Source organism: Triturus cristatus, chromosome 2_2 (assembly GCF_964204655.1).
Source record: "Triturus cristatus chromosome 2_2, aTriCri1.1, whole genome shotgun sequence".
Classification (NCBI taxonomy): Eukaryota; Metazoa; Chordata; class Amphibia; order Caudata; family Salamandridae; genus Triturus; species Triturus cristatus.
The window spans coordinates 1,242,600,071-1,242,617,399 of NC_140582.1; positions in this window are offsets into that span (position 1 = coordinate 1,242,600,071).

Consider the following 17,329-nt stretch of genomic DNA (forward strand, 5'->3'; position numbering starts at 1 on the left):
CCTAACACAAAGATCTATGTACATATTGCATTTTGAATAATAATGCTTTATGCACAAAATGTGTCCAGACACTTGATAGTAATTGTCCAAAAACCCTTAGCGTGTACCTCTGATATGAGTATGAGTTACCTCCTACTTTGAAATGTAGTTGGCCATAGCTGGTGATCAAAGGCCAATACAGTCGAGTCATATATTCTTAATCATACAGATTGGTTCCAAAAGGGGGGGAGGAGATTGCCTCCACCCATACCTGATTAGTACGATTAGTATGTTTAATTTCAGTATGTTATGATACCATGGGATCCCAGATTGAATAAAGGGAAAGAAAAGGGGGTTATTAACAAACCTGCTGTACCAATCTCAACATACAGAGACCCCCTGCAAAGTGTGTATTATCGAAGTGTCAAGCATCCAACATTTTGAATCCTGAAATACTTGCTCCCTGGTGTTTGTGATTTGAGACCAACCGAAAATCAGTGGTCAACTACCGTTACTTTCATAAACAACCGATATCTTGATTATTACATTTAGGAACACCTTATCTTACAGGGTCATCCAATTTTGGACATTATATTGTCAAAGTGCCTGTTAGTTCAATGGGATCATAGCCTGATTTTATAAAAAATAGTGTAGTTCATCATCACTATTATGTCCCTTATCAGTGCTCCGTAGTCTGCAAATCCAACCCGATTCATTGCGTCTTAATGCAGTCTCTCTACCCCCCCCCCGTGCTCTCATAGGAACATGATCAATACCGTGGAACCAAATTTCAGGTCTACCTCCATGTTGTTCGTTCATATGTAATGTCATTGGATATCTGGTATCCCGGTTACGAATGGCCCGTACATGTTCTTGAATTCTGTTTTTAAGGGGTCTGATAGTGCTCCCCACATAAATCATGTCACAGCTACAACCAATTACATATGTCACGTATGTTGTTTTACACGTGATAGTATGTCTAATGGTAAAGCTCCGTTGTGTGTTGTAACTGAACTCCTTAAGTTTGTTCTTTCCAAATTGACAAACATTACAGTTTGTGCACGTAAAGAAACCATTCAATGGTCCAGGTAACCAAGTGGCTCCAATGTTTTCCTTATAGGATACATAACTAGGGCAAAGCATTTCTCTCAATGTTTTGCCCCGTCTGTATGTGATCTTAGGTTTCTGGGTGACTACTTCCTTAACCCCAGGTATTTCATGGAGCAGAGGCCAATGTCTACAGAAAATTCTATATATATCCTGACTTTGCTTATTAAACCTAGTCACCAGTCCTATTGGGACCGATAGGTTCTTGGCCTTATTCTCAATAGAATTCATTTGGTTGGAACATGCCAACGTGCTTTCACGGGATTTGGCTAGGGTACGTTTTTCTGCATTGTTCAGAGTCGATTGTTTATATCCCCTTCGTTTGAACCTAAGTTTGGTATCTCTCAGGTTCTTCAAAAAGGATGTCCTGTCACTGCAATTTCTACGTATCCTGATCATTTCCCCATATGGGATACTGTTGATGGTAGCCTTTGGATGTGCGCTGGTCGCATGTAAAATGCTGTTGCTATTGGTTGGTTTGCGGTACAGAGTACTTTGAATCTTGTTGTCACAAGCCACAAATGTTAAATCCAGAAAGTCTATCCTCTCAGTAGAGTATGACATGGTTAGGGTCACATTGCATGCATTGGTATTTAAGAACTTAAAATAATCATCAAGTTCAGCCTTGGTGTCTTTCCAAATTACAATGATATCATCGATATACCTCCCCCAGAAAAGGATATTTTCCATCCAGGGGGAGGCATATCTACCCCAGGCATGTTCCTTTTCCCATAGTCCCATAAAAAGGCCCGCGTACGAAGGAGCAAATTTGGCTCCCATCGCGGTACCTTGTAGTTGATGGAACCATTTCTTGTCATGTAAGAAAAAGTTTTTTGAGAGTATCAATTCCGTCATTTCAAGTAGCATGTCATTGTGTTCAAACCATTCTGCCGATCTCGTGTTAAGAAAGTATTTTACTGCCCGTATGCCTATTTCTTTTTTAATACATGTGTATAGGCTGACCACATCAAAGGTGACAAAAGATAGTCCCTCCACCCATGTTACATCATCAAATTTGTTAGGGATGTCCTTACTGTCCTGTATATATGCTGGTAGGTTTTTTACTAGCGGTTGCAAAAAGGAATCCACATATTCAGATAGTCGTTCTGTGGGTGAGTCAATACCTGCAATTATCGGTCGACCAGGGGGAAAGGGTCCCCCCTTGTGTATTTTAGGGAGGACATATATACATGGAAAATTGGGTTTGCTGACCATGAGATATCTAGTTTCGTCATCTGTCAGCAAACCTCTTTCTTTCCAATCCTCCAACTTCACATTTATATGAAATGTCAATTCGGCAATGGGGTTGGATCGAAGTGGCTCATAGCAGGAGGTATCTGACAATTGTCTTGAAATTTCTCCCATATAATCTGACTTCCTCATAATTACCACATTACCTCCCTTGTCCGCTTCACGTATAACTATATTGTCATTATTGCTCAGCGCCCGTAGTGCTGACTGTTCCCCCTGTGTTAAGTTATAGGGGCCCCTATCTCTACGGGTACTTTCATTCAACAATTTATGTAAAGCTTCCGCTATACGTGTTTTGAAGGACTCAATATTCGGGTGTGTACACTGTGGTATAAATTTCGATCTCATTTTCAAGCCACTATCTATATCATCCTTTGCCTTGACTCCCAATTCCCTGTTGAGGTCTTCAATGGAAATATTGTTTTCCTCATTTAATGACATGATTAAATGTATACTCTCCACATCCCCCACCGTATATTCCATGGGTGCCTTACTCACAGTATTAGACTCCTTAGTTCTAGAATTGCAATGAAAAAAATGTTTTAATTTCAACAAACGTACAAATTTGTATAAATCAACTATGACATCAATGATTTTACAAGATTGTGTCGGACAGAAACCAAGGCCTTTTTGCAGTACACTATTTTCTTCCGATGTAAGATTATGATCAGACAGATTAATAATTGACAAACCACTTGTTTTAGGCATCATTGTGTCTTGCGCGTCCTCACTCATTGTACTTTCACACCCTTCATCTACTTCCTCCTCGATGACCTCAAGTCTACTCCTAGTTTTGGGATTTCTTTTTTGTTTTTTTGCCCAATTCCTACCTCCTCGCCTTGTCTGATGTTTCTTTTGGGCTGTTTGCTGTTGATGCGCAATCTCTCCATTTCTAATAAAAAAGAGCTCTTTTTCTCCTGTGGCAATAACACATTAGGATTGTCACTCCCTGAATGTAGACTTTCAGTAGATACACAGAAAATGGTTGACTGTAGCTTAAGGTATCTGCCGAATGTAAGGTATGGTATTTTGTCCCATAATATACGACTAATTGAGAAACAAATGCACGAAGAGGGAACTAGAATTTAGGGACAAATAAAATGAAGCATTTTTGGTATAGTAGAAAGGAAGGATATAGTACACAAAAAAAAAAAAAAAAAATGCGAAAAGGATAGTCAAGATCTGTGGTATTATACGTTCCTGCAGCTAGTCTGGTATGTGGTAAGTAGAACTTTTTCGTGTTTATGCGCGCTGATGTGCTTTGAATGCTGCCCCCCCCTTCTTTTCTTCTCTGTAGGTTACATCGGAGTTCCGACTGAAGAATAGAGTGGACATGGACCGCACCGTGCTCCATGTAGGGAAAGACATAGACAAGCGCTGTGAGATGGTGCGTGGAGTGCAGACCATCACTGGGAACGTGAAAAACTGTATGGTATGACTGTGCGTACGTGCCCTGATTGTACGGTATGAATGTGTATGTATTGCGTATGCCTGGGTCGCTGGAGAGAACGTCTTTGTATGACTGAAATGCTTGTCTATCGATCAAGGGGATGGGAAAATAAGCCCGAATATGGTAACTCCTCGTTTGAAGAAACGACTCTCCCTCTCCCGGAAGCTAGTAAATTGGAGGGTGACTTACACCAGAAACTTGAAGGGTCATTTCAGTACGACGAACCCGACTCCAACTGATAACCCAAATGTACCACCAGTGAGTCGATTCGTGTGCTGACTAAATAAGAGAAGTTAAAAATACCCCAGGTCGGGGTTCATCCAAAACCCCCCCCTCAGCCCAGAAGTTAGGGATACTGGCATGTTTTAGATTCACCACTTCTTCTTCCATCCACTTAGAAAATAAGAGTTGTACCATTGAACGTCCGACCGATACCCCTCCTCTGCCTCAGTTTGGATCACCGCCTGCCCAGGGGTTGGAAGGCTCCACCGTGAGTATAAACACGACTGGACTAATGTCCGACCGGAAAAAGAGGAGTAAGTATTTTTCAAAAATGAGGCCTCCAACAAAATTGCCCAGAAAGGGAGGGGAGTAAAAAGTCCGACCCCCCCCCCCCAAAATGAATTACAGAAAATACTGAAAATACGCAGCACGCATAGAAAAAGGACAGGAAAGGAAAGGTCCCCTTACCCAAAATAGCTCTGTGTCTTCGTCTTAGGTTTCTGTGCTTGATGTATGTACTGTTACACCCTATCCGGTATTTGTGTGTACGTGAACGTTGAATTTATGTTTTCCCCCAGCTTGTGTTTTTGTACGTAAAACTGACCCGTGCTGCTCTATGTTGTGTGTACACCAAGTAGCTTATTATCGTACACGTTTGTCTCTCTCTCTCTCTCTCGTTTTATGTCGTACGTGTACCAAATAGCCTACTTGATGCGCACGTCTCTCTCTCTCTCTCTCTCTCTCTCTCTCTCTCTCTCACTCTCTCTCTCTCTCTCTCTCTCTCTCTCTCTCTCTCTCTCTCTCCCTCGCTGAAGGCTCCCTTGCCCTCTTTTTGAATAGATGACGACACTGTACCTCCTCAGTATGGGCCCGATTCACAGAACTAACTTAAGACAAAATCCTAAACTTACTACCATTTTCGTATTCACAGAAGGCACTTACTCATTTTGGTATTCACAGAAGACACTTACTCACTTCGGTATTCACAGAAGTTAGGAGTCCTAACTTTAGGACTCCTAAATGCCTTCTGTAAATACCGAAAGTCTTAAAATTAGGATTTTTCTCAGTTTAGGAGTCCTAAAGTTAGGGCTCCTAACTTTACTACTACTAAACTGAGAAAAATACTAATTTTAAGGCTTTCGGTATTCACAGAAGGCATTTAGGAGTCCTAAAGTTAGGAGTCCTAACTTTACTACTACTAAAATGAGAAAAATCCTTATTTTAAGAATTTCGGTATTCACAGAAGGCATTTAGGAGTCCTAAAGTTAGGAGTCCTAACTATACTACTACTAAACCGAGAAAAATCCTTATTTTAAGGCTTTCGGTATTCACAGAAGGCATTTAGGAGTCCTACAGTTAGGAGTCCTAACTTTACTACTACTAAATTGAGAAAAATCCTAATTTTAAGGCTTTCGGTATTCACAGAAGGCATTTAGGAGTCCTAAAGTTAGGACTCCTAACTTCTGTGAATACCGAAATGAGTAAGTGCCTTCTGTGAATACCAAAATGAGTAAGTGCCTTCTGTGAATACCAAAATGGTAGTAAGTTTAGGATTTTGTCTTAAGTCAGTTCTGTGAATCGGGCCCCATATGTATAATTGGCCTAAACACGACAGTGTTCGAACAAATTGACAGAAGCAAAACGACCGTATTTTGCCACACTACTACCTCTCCTTTCTGTAAAATGATGGAACTTAATTGGCTGAGAAAGAAAGGACAGGTAAGACGACTGATGTCTCCCAATCTGGCCCTCATAACGGGAACTATATGTCAGTGGTTTTTGTTGTTTTAGGGCTCTAACGACTCCACCTCCATCGCTCAGAATCGCACCACCCATTGCACAGAAATAGAGCGTCTAAGCACCCCGTCCTTCCAGAATAGTCCCAGTTCTGTACTAGCCGTCCCTGGATATTTTAAGCAATACAGCTGATGACCTTGTTTTTAAAGATACATCGCCTAAAACTGATAAAGGTTAACTATTGTCTCCAGCAAGAAAAATGTTTAGCTTGTGTTCCTCCTCGAAACAGATATTTGTGAGCCCATGACAGTAGCACCTCGCACTTTTTCATAAACTTAGCAGTCCCTGGAGAAAAATATGAATCAACAGGGCTTGTGTAAGAAAGACGAGTCTCTACCGGAGAAGCCGGTTTGAATTTTGATAGACCAGGAAGTTGATAGATGACAGACTTCTTGCCACGTTTATAAGGTACAGGAATCAACACCTAGCAGACCTGATGATGGAAATTTGCAGGAACACTCGCAAACCTGCACCACAGCAATGATTAATGAGTTAGTAGCATACACCGACATAAGAGTTAATAGACATCCACCATAGAGTGACCGATAAACGTTTCCCCGACTACTTGGGGTTGGGAGAGAGAATGAAGTGTGTAAACGTCTTCCCTACCAGTTCTCTAAGATTTTGTTTCTTGTACTCATTCAAAGATAACATGCGGTCATCGGAGGAGAGGGGTCAGACGTGACGCACAGCCTGGCTGCGGATCATGGAACATCTATGGCCTCGACCAAGGGGGAGCCACGGAGCAAAAAGATGCGGGACGAGGCACCATTCTCAGCATGGAAAGCGATAGAAAGAAGGGCTATCCCGAAGCCCACCTGCTCACTGATCAGCTCGTGCCTGTAGTCCCAGCCCGTCGAGCCCGATTGATGGGCTCAGTGCTAAAAGCTTCTGCTCTCCTTGGTCCGCCTTTTTTTGATCCGATCCCACTCCACCCCCTCTTCCCTCGGCCTCCCAAAAGCACCCCCCTATCCCCCCCTCTTTTTCATATGGGATTCTGAACTTGACTTGACAGAAGAAGAACGGAATGGACAAAACAGGACTGTGATCCGAGAGCAAAGAATGGTCACACCCTGCAACGTGAAAACATGGATTTGAGCTGGACCTTAGCTCCACCGCCGGTGCTCAACAGTGCCAACGAAAGAAGAAGAACAATGAGAGCTTACCAGTGATGGCTCGCTGTAATAGGACACTGGAAAGAAGAACTCCCTTTTGGACATTGCCCCCCCCCCCTTCTGACTGTAACTCATGTTGAGTTGAATTCCTCTCCCAACCACTTTCGTATTGACTATCTTCCAATCGAGTTTTCAAGATATTACAACGGTCACTTCCAACTGTACACTGATAGTTAAGAAACATTAACTTTGTATAATGACAATTGTATAACATCAGCCGTGCACATGACTATGCTGTCTAGTTTGATCCACACGAAGTCTAGGCCTTAAGTAATGCACGTAATATTCCTTGTTTTGCCAGAACATTTTTTACGGTATCATGTTTGTGTTCAAGCGAGCTTCCCTCCTCCTATCTCCGGGTCTGACATATGACGCAGCTGATGTAATTTTGTATGCGCTACCTCCTCGCCTATTACATCAACTACATGTAATTATGTACAATTGTGTCAGATTATTCCTGTCTGTCCTAAGACTCTGTACTTTGAAAACAGGAACGCATGAAAGCATTTACGATGTCGTGGCTAAGAATTTAACGAAGGTGGATGTCGGCTAGACAAGCTGGCTAGATATGTTGAAAAGGGAGGACTGTTAAAATCTGATTTGCGATGTCAACATAATCGGCGCCACCTTGTCCCCTCTCAGGCCCGTACGCTCACTTAAGCAGTAGCCATTTTGAAAGCGCCATGGCCCCTCTGCCCCTCGCCGATCACCAGCGCGTTCCCTTGGCGCTGCGAACACCCCCCCGCTCTCTCGTGCATTGACCATACACCCCTCCCCAGCGCGACCCTACCTCGGAAGCGAAAAAAAACCCCGGGGCCAGAACCTCCCCGTCCTTTGATGAAACCTCCTTCCTCTGCCCTGCCCCGCTCCCAAGCCACCACCTGGTCCTGCAGCTGCCATTTATTGGCCCCCTTCCTGTAAGCAGTTGCCCCGATTCAAAGGATCTCCGACTAATCAAAGGCCTCCCACCCCGTGCGATCCGATCAGATACCCCGTTCCGGGAATCGACAGAGTATCCTGCTGTGGAATAGCCATCACTTACTGTAGATATGTGTGGGAACGAGCTTGAAGTGGGGATTCCAAGGATGTCTTTCCGTACATCAAAGTCTCAACAAGAATGTGTCACGTGTAATAAAGCAATAAACCTGTGTATAAGAGGCCAGGCCTCAGAGATGTGGTTAGAGCACCTCCCGAAGACATTCTGTGTGCGTGTCCGAAATGACAGGCTCTCCTCATGAGAAATAAACCCTGTTCTTGCGTTCCAGCTTCCAGCGCCTGTCTCTTTATTTGGTAACTATTTGCTATGGGAAATTAGAGGCGTCCTTACGCCAACAGCCTGGGCGTTCGACAGTAACTGGCTGCTTTTCCACAGTTTGTAGTAAAGGCTCCTGGCGTCTCTTAGGAGTTTGAGTTGGTGCGAAGAGGGATTCGATCTCCAGGAGCATTCAACTGCCCTAAGGTTGCGACGTTCCGTGTTTAGGTTTTCATTGTACCACGGTTTGGAAATTTTAGTTGAGGCATTTTTATGTTTGAGTGGAGCAATGTCATTCATGATGTTGGAGATGGTCACATTGTAGGAGTCAGTGAGTAGCTGCACCTCCGTCAGGTTCGCTTGAGAGGAGAGGGTCGATGTACAGAGGGCGGCTAGCTCAACAGGGTTTACTAGTCTGAGGTCCCTTTTCCATATCTTTGATTTCGTTGGTTGGGCCTTCCACAAATGTACCTCTTTGTTGATGTAAAAAAGGTTGCTGTGTTTGTGGTGCAACTGATAAATCTCTCAAGCTGTCTCTCCCTCCTATGATACCTATTGAGCGCCCAAAGGAGCAATGGTTGAAGCTAGGAATAGATATCATGGGGCCCTATGATTGTCTCCAAGGTGGTTACCGTTTCATTTTAGTTCTTATGGACTATGCTTCAAAATGGCCCGAGGTCAAGCTAGTCAGAGAAGCCAGCACCAAGTGCATTATCCAATTTTTGAGGGAAGTGTGATTGAGAGAAGGTTGTCCTGAAGTTCTTGTTCCTGATAATGACTAGGGGTTGGCGGAATTTGCGTAGTTGCCCTACGCAAATTATCACGAAATTGCTCTAAATCTCCACGAGCAAGCGAGACGTTCGCGAAGATGCGGAGATTGCTTTTCCCGCCCGTTCACGATGTGTTTTTGCGTGCTCGCGGGAAAATATATCTCTAACTTGCCCATGTGGTCGCTAATGGGTGCGGCCATCTTGCTCGCGATGCTTATTTCCTGTTCCGGGTCAAATGACGTGTTCGCGATCGCAAACTCTCGCAGGATAGCGTGACCGGCTATCAACAATCCAACATCTCGTGGCGCACGCGAACGGATAGGAAAACTTGTCAGCGAATGCAGGGATCCGGTAAGTCGCTACCACACACGCGATAATGCATTTTTAAAGCGCGAACAAGAAAATACTTCCGCTTTCACAGTGGATCGCGGAAGTTTCGACATCTCCGTGTCTCCGCGGTACGCGGAAATGCCACAACTTCGCAACTTCCGCAAGCAGAACGGAAATTTTCGCCCAGGCCTAATAATGACACTCAATTTGTCAGTCATGAATTTCAACATTTTCTGTTGGAATCTGGAGTCAAGCGCAAGAAAAGTTATTTATATCAACTCCAATCAAATGGTCGTGTGGAGAGGATGAATCGGGCAATTGATGAGTGCGTCAGGTGTGCAAGAGCAGGAAACCATGATGTTAAAGGGGCTCTTGACAGTATGATATGGTTTTATAGAACAACACCTCATTCTTCCACAAAGATTTGTCCTTTTCAATCGATAAGAGGTAGGAAAGCCAATACCAGTTTCAGGCCTGTTTTTTTTTTTTTTGCAGAGTTTTATATAGCGCACACTTGATCCAAATCGGGTATCAGAGCGCTTTACATAGCACCAGTTACGTTACATGAGGACACACATTCATTTTGGTTAGGCACGGGGAGATTAAGAGATTTGCCCAGAATCACAGGATGTTCAGCGTCATTGCCGAGACTCAAACCCAGTTCCCCAGATTCAAGGTCGACCGCCCTAGCCGTTAGGCCAACTCCTGGTTGGATGACTAAATGGGTGAAGTCTGATTCTGATATTTCAAAATTAATGTGTACTGTTTTGCAAAATATGTCTGAATCTCAATCCAAGCAAAAAATGTGGTACGATACAAAGAAAGGTGTCAAGTTCTATTCTCTAAATGTTGGTGACATTATAAAAATTAATACTCCTGTTCATACGAGAAAAGGCGACTGTAAATTCAGTGAACCTATCGGAGTGATTAAAATTGTTGGCAATGCTGTTAAAGTCAGAAGTGGTCATTGGTGGAACCTCAACAGGGTTGTTAAGGTTTGTTCCAAAGTCTCTTCTTTTCTGGTCAGTTTCCTGAATCTTCTCATCTTGACCAAACCAGTGTTAGGAGGAGTTCTGGGTCAATTGTTAAGCCTGCTAGGTTCAGATCTTAATTCAGTGCTGTATTTATAAGTCAATTGTTAAACCTGCTAGGTTCATATTTTATTTCTGTTCTGTATTTTTTTTTCAGAGTTTTTTTATTTTTATTTTTGTTAGAAGAAAGGAAGATATGTAATATCTTGTGTGATGTTTCTGTGATCTTACAATAATATGTAGCTCCTAGCAACTCTGCTGGAAGCATTCAGTTGAGTTAGAGTTGCTGTTGGAGTCGGACCTGTCCGTCTCTTCATACCAGGTAGCCTTAATAAACCACTTTACTTACCTCTGGATCAGCGTGGTTACTACAGTCCCACACGTGTAGGACGATGAAATAACCTGGCCACCTATGTTAAAAGTGAATTTGGCAAGATAAATCTTTCATTGTTAGTTTTCCAGAAACCAGACGGTCCTTTTTCACGTCCTGCTTTTCACACTCTCTCTTCTCTCATCTGACATTGCATCTTGCACTTCCCTCTACTCATGCAATGTTTGTCTTGACACACAAGTAAGAGCAGGTGTCAGGTGATTCTCAGCCCGCACTGATATTAGAGTGCCCAGTGCCGCATCGGCATAGTTATTTCCATTAGTAACATCCTCCCTCCCAGGTCCATGCGCTGAACATTTCACAAGTCCAATTTTAGATGGCGATCTTAAAAAATGCACTAAGCCAAGAATGATTGATCCACTGCATAGTGGTGTCTCAGCAGAGGTCATGACTACACTGTGACCACAACTGGCCAGAATCACGCACACCTCTAAAGAAGCACTAACTATAAGTGTAAATTGTAACGTTCAGTTCACGAGCAATACAACGGGCTCTAGTGAGAGCAATCAGCTAGGCAACCTGTCCGGAAAACCCACCGCACAAAGATGATGCCTCAGCAATATATGGTATTGTACAAGCAGCATATGGTGCAGGCAAATTTCCTTCGATGCCTCCTAAACAAGAGCCATCGGTGAATAGGACCAAATCAGCTTGAATCGACGGCTCATCCGGAGTGTCAGGTCTTGGCTTTATGCACAATTCTGTTACGTCCAAACAATCATGTTCTTCATCATCATTGTCAAACTCATTCTTCACTTCTAGTGGTGGCCAAAGAGTAGCACGTCTTCTGATTGACGCATTTGGGGCTTCAAGAATTATCAGCTCATATTTAGTTTATCTTGCACTTGTCAGATGTCGGGTCCTGCTTCGGGTCAGCTGTGTGTCCGATGAGTGTGGCACAAATACACTTTGAGTCATGGCCGCAGCAGTAGCTGCAACCGTTCTCAAACATCCAGGAAAAACAATCGCAACTTGATCCCGGGCTCCAGAAATATATGTACAGGTCTGTTTCATATACACACAGCACACAATGCGTCTCTCAGCTCCAGGAAGGCTTTTATGCATTCCCCATCCCAGGGCACTGGATCGGTTATGTTAGTATGGGTCAGTCTCTGCAAAGGCTTAGCAGCTCAAGAAAAATTGGGAATCCACTGCTGACCAAAGCCCACCATTTCCAGTCTGTTTGATATACGTCTAGAAACAAGTAATGTTGTACGGGGTCAGCCTGGCTGCCGTTACTTCGCAGGCCTTCATTCAAACCTGCAAAGTAACGGCAGCCAGGCTGACCCTGACAACTCTTGACAAAAGCAAAGGTTGCCCTTGTGCAACAATACTTGTTTCTGGACGTGTATCAAACAGAGGTTACAGTTTTGCAGTGTGTGCTTGCTAAAAGAAGAGTGCCACTATGCTACACCAATGATGATTTGCCTGTTTTCTAATGTTTGAAATGGGTTATGGCAAAAGCGCCCATGAGACTAAATAACTATAGTGAAGAATCTTTATCTCAGTCACTTTTGTCTATATGTTAATTGCACTTTGTACAGTTTTGAACAACACGTTTTTCTACATAAATTTGTATTTTGAAAAGTGGATGATGCGGTCCAATTTAAAGTCCAAAGCAGCCTTGAAGGACTCCAACATGGCGGCCATGTCCGATTTTGACAGGACTGACAAGTCTGAAGGGCTGGAATGCAGACCATTGCTCTTCTGTCGTTTGGCATTATTCCTGATGGGGGCACTTTCTTTCGGCCCTTATTCCCTTCCCCTCCCCAGGACCCTGTACAGAAACTGCTGCTGCTGTCCACAGGTCCAGTATCTGGGAGATACCTTTGCCCATAGATAAACCAGTTACTCTATCCTTCTTCTGTTCGATGGGCAAAGGGTCAGGTTCTAAAGCCGGTTCGGGATAATCTGGGCATGAAGATGGAGAAGAACTCAAAGGGCCATGGCATACATGGTTTACAGGAGAACGAGAGAGGCGACGAGCGGCTAACTCAATCTCCTTGTTGAAAACGCCAACTGCTCGTTGTATAAAAGCATCCATGGTTAACACTGTGTTCACAGGTGCCTTGGAAGTTGCCCCCACTATCCTGCTTTTCCCCATGGTGTCACACCACGAAGGTCAGGATATAACCAATGGAACTAAGCAAGGATACTGCAAGGCTAGTTGACAGCTTGGGTTAGTAGGCCGCCATGGTGGTACTTTGTCATGAACGAACAGGACAAGCGAGGGTATCTCTGGTTAGAAAATCTCCCAACCCTATTCCCTATAGGCAGCAGGGGGAGACGCATGTGCCACAGCAGGTTGGTATCCGGAACTAGGAAGAGGGGAAAAAGAGACAAAAACTTCCCTGCGTGCCTCCACGAAGGCTTCCAAGTTCCCCATTGGGACACCTCTTGATGGTCCAGGAGTTACTCACGCTCCCACTCTTGCTCCGCCTTGATCAGTAGGTCGTAGCCTAGCCAGGAATCCCAGAACCAAGAAGGGTGGCCCATCTCAGCCTCCTCTGGTCTCTGATGGGAGTGGACGGGCCCACCCTTGGCTGGGGCTTCGCCCAGGCTTGAGCCGTGCCACTGGAGGTGAAACGCACTTTTAAGTGCGCGGCGGGGGAATGGCAGCATCACAGGGTTCTGGGACAGTGAGTCCCTGACAGTCCTCCACGGTCCTCCACAGAAGGAAAGCATCCTGTGCCGCGGGAGGTAAAACACACTTTTAACTGTGCGGCGCAGGAGTGACAGCAGCATGGGGTTCTGGGACAACAAGTCCCTGACAGTCCTCCATGGTCCTCCACACGAAGAGGCTCAGGTTTAACTCAATATTTTGTTAATTAAGGTATAACAGCCAAATTAATTACATTTGTATTATGTACCGCATAAATGGTTATTCTTCTAATCACACACAAAAAAACATACATGACATTACTGGAAAGCACACACTATTACAAATCAGACAGGTTGATGGAAAACCACTTTTAGATCTCACTTAATCGTAAGAAAATGTGCGAAGTTACACAAGTCCACCAGTAAGGTTCCTGCTATGGTCCCAACCTAAAACCGCACCAGGAGGCAACTCAACTGGGACAAAAGTAGTAATTAGTGATTGTTCACTAAGACATTTATTTACAGGTAAGCTGAAAGGAATATAAGAACCCTCATCTCACTGCAGGCTGCAGGTCCCCTACAAAGTGAACTGAATGTGTGTGAGCACCATGACTGTGTCCTTGTGTCAGTACACACCGGCAACAATCATGGGGGCTCGATATGAGCACCATGGTTGTGTCCTTGTGTCAGCACACACCGGCACACAATAAAGGGGACTCGAGAATGAGACAGTTGACGCTGCGGTGAAGGGGTACGTCAGGGTTACTAGTTATACATTTGCCCCTACCAATAACCCACTTTCCAACATTTGGTGGCAGCGGTGTGGATGAGGACTTGTGTTTAAAAAGTACACCTTTCAGTGATTGATTTCAGATTATAAAAATCCTCTAAATTGCCTTAGAACAAAACTTTTGAGTTTGATTTTTGGAATTTGAACTAAACTGTTTTTAATCCATTGTTTTGATTTTTCCAAATTGTTCTAAGTCTGTTGTGCCTAGATTTTTGTGACCAAAAGCTGGGGAACCATGGAGCTGAACCTGGCTAAACTGTCCCAGTTTAAGAATGGCTGATCTTAGGGAACAGTGTAGGCTTAGTGGGCTGCATGCTGCCAAGAAGATGAGGAAGGCAGGGTTGTTTGAGTCCCTAAAGGCCTGGGCCAGGGCAGCTGAGGAGAACCCAGCGGGGTGGGAGGATGTTCCCCCCAACCTCACCCAAGAGAGGGTTGAGGATGAGACCTCTTCCATTGTGACTAGTGTTAGCCAGGTGAATCAAGGTGGTGGTGGGAGGGGGGAAGCGTCCCTTACTCAGGAACCACTACCGTCCCTTGCTTCAGGCTCAATTAGCTTTGACAGCTTTAGAGCAAAGGAAACTGGACTTGGCTGAGAAGAGATGGGAGAGGGAGGAGGAGAAGAGGAATGGTGGCAGCGAAAGTGAAGAAGATGTTGAGATGTCCAGGGGTGGGAGATTTGAACCTAAACTTCCCAAGAGTATAGTACCCTAGTACACTGAGGGGGAGGACATTGACAGGTGGCTAGCAGCTTTTGAGAGGCCCTTAAAATGAGTTGGGTCCACTCTAGGTATTGGGGTGCACTCCTGTGGGAGTTGAATCCAGTAGCTGGGAGGGATAGACTCCTGACCCTGAAGGGAGAGGATGCAGAATCATACCAGCAGATGAAGGCATGCTTAGTCAAGAGATTTGGTCTGACTCCAGAGCAGTACAGGGTGAAGTTTAGAGGCACCCAGAAATTGAGTTCAAAGTCTTGGGTAGACTTTGTGGACATTTCAGTGAAGGCACTGGAAGACTGGATTGTTGGTAACAAAGTTGACACATATGAGGGATTGTATAATTTGGTTTTGAAGGAACATATGTTGACTCATTGTGCAGAAGAGAAGTTACGCCAGTATCTAGTGGACACTAAGCTGAGAGACCCCAGAGAGTTGGGGGAATCAGCTGATGAGTGGGTGAGAACCCGGGTTTCTATTCATTACCAGGGGGTGACCAGAAGAAAGGAGGACAGGTCTCTTCCCACGGGAAAGCCCAGGGAAATGAAGGTCAAAAACCTAAGTAGTCCTCCAAAGACCCACAAAAACCTGTACAAGGAGGGGGGGCCGAGCCAACTCAAATTCAAAGGGAGGGGGTTTCAGGGAAAGCCTGGTAGGTTCTTTGATCCCTCAAAGGTGGGTAAGTGCTTTGACTGTAACCTGCCAGGGCACAAGCAGGGAGATGCTGTCGGCACCAAGAAGCTCCCCCCTAAGGGGCCATCCCCAGGGATTGCCAGTGTCAGTGTAGGGGTGGAGAGTGGTGCCCCAGAGAGGGGTAGTCAGGTGGTGGAAGCAAACTTAGTGTCCCTGGGTGGGGTGATATTGCAACCCTTGCTGCCTTACCTGGAGAAGTGTGGCTCAATGGTTAGAGCGGCAGACCCTGATGCAGAGGTCTGGCCCGGGACCAGGGTTCAATTCCCCGCCCCGGCGGGTCTTGGGCTCAAAATTCCACGGACCTGATAATTCTCGCCTCGGTGCCTATTCCAATCATGGAGTCCCACTCTGCAACTCTGGGCAATAGCTTGCTTAATCTCCACAACGGCCCCCACAACGCTAAAGGATGCCTGGCCTCCACCTTGGGGGTGCCCAGGAGTGGACGCCTCACAGGAAAAGCCAGGATGGGTTCCACAGCGGTATTCGTACAAGCGCCTTGAGACCCTTGCGGGTGAGTAGTGCGCTATACAAGTATCAATTTACAATTTACCTCCAAACATGGACAAGTACAGGCAGAGGCCTAAAGTGAATGGGATTGAGGTTGGGGCTATCAGAGACACTGGGGCTAGTGTAACTATGGTCCTGGATGAACTGGTGCCTCCAGAGAGGTTATTACCTGGTGAGTTTCACCATGTGACTTATGCAGACAGCACTACCAAACTCCTATGGCTGTGGTGGATTTGTAATGGGGAGGTGTAACAGGCCCTATGACGGTAGCTGTATCAAAGGTGCTCCCAGTCCAGTGTTTACTGGGCAATGATCTTGAAGCCTCTGTGTGGTCAGAGGTGGAGAGAGGACTCCATATGAAAATATTGGAGCTCCCTGAGTGGGTATGTGCTGTGACTAGGTCACAGACTAACCAGAAGGGAGGGGCTGGACACTTGGACCCTGGCACAAAGGGCCAAGCGTCCAAGGCCTGGTGAGCCAGCCCAGGGAACTCCAGAGGTGCAGGAAGAATCTAACCCTGATGGGGAGGATCTTGCCTCTCAGGGAGGGACTCCATCCCTGCCAGAGCTGTCAGATTTGGCAGAACTGACAGGAGCAGGTGGACCCTCCAGAGAGGAGTTCAGTCAGGGACAGCGTGACTGTCCCACCCTTGAGAGCTTGAGGCGGATTGCTTCTAAGCAAGAGGAGGGGGATGACAGTGGGTTTCACAAACTCTATTGGGAAGATGGACTGCTTTATACTGAGGCCAGAAATCTCAAGGAGGGGGCCACCAGGAGGTTGGTGGTGCCCCAGAAGTACAGAGAGTTCATCCTGACTTTGGGTCATGATATCCCCTTGGCAGGACATTTGGGACAGACAGACATGGAACCGGTTGGTGAACCATTTCTACTAGCCCCATATGTCTGAAAAGGTAAAGGAGTTTTGCAGCTCCTGTGTCACCTGTCAGGCCAGTGGCAAGGCGGGGGGCAAGACAAAGGCTCCCCTAATACCACTGCCAGTGCTTGGGGTTCCTTTTGAAAGGATGGGGATGGACATTGTTGGTCCCCTGGACCCACCTACTGCATCAGGGAATAGGTATATCTTAGTGGTAGTTGACCATGCTACTAGGTACCCTGAAGCCATACCTCTTAGAACCATTGATGCTCCTGCGGTGGCTAGAGCACTGCTTGGTGTGTTCACCAGAGTGGGTTTTCCAAAAGAGGTGGTGTCAGATAGGGGCACAAATTTCCTGTCCAGCTATCTGACTGCTATGTGGGATGAGTGTGGTGTC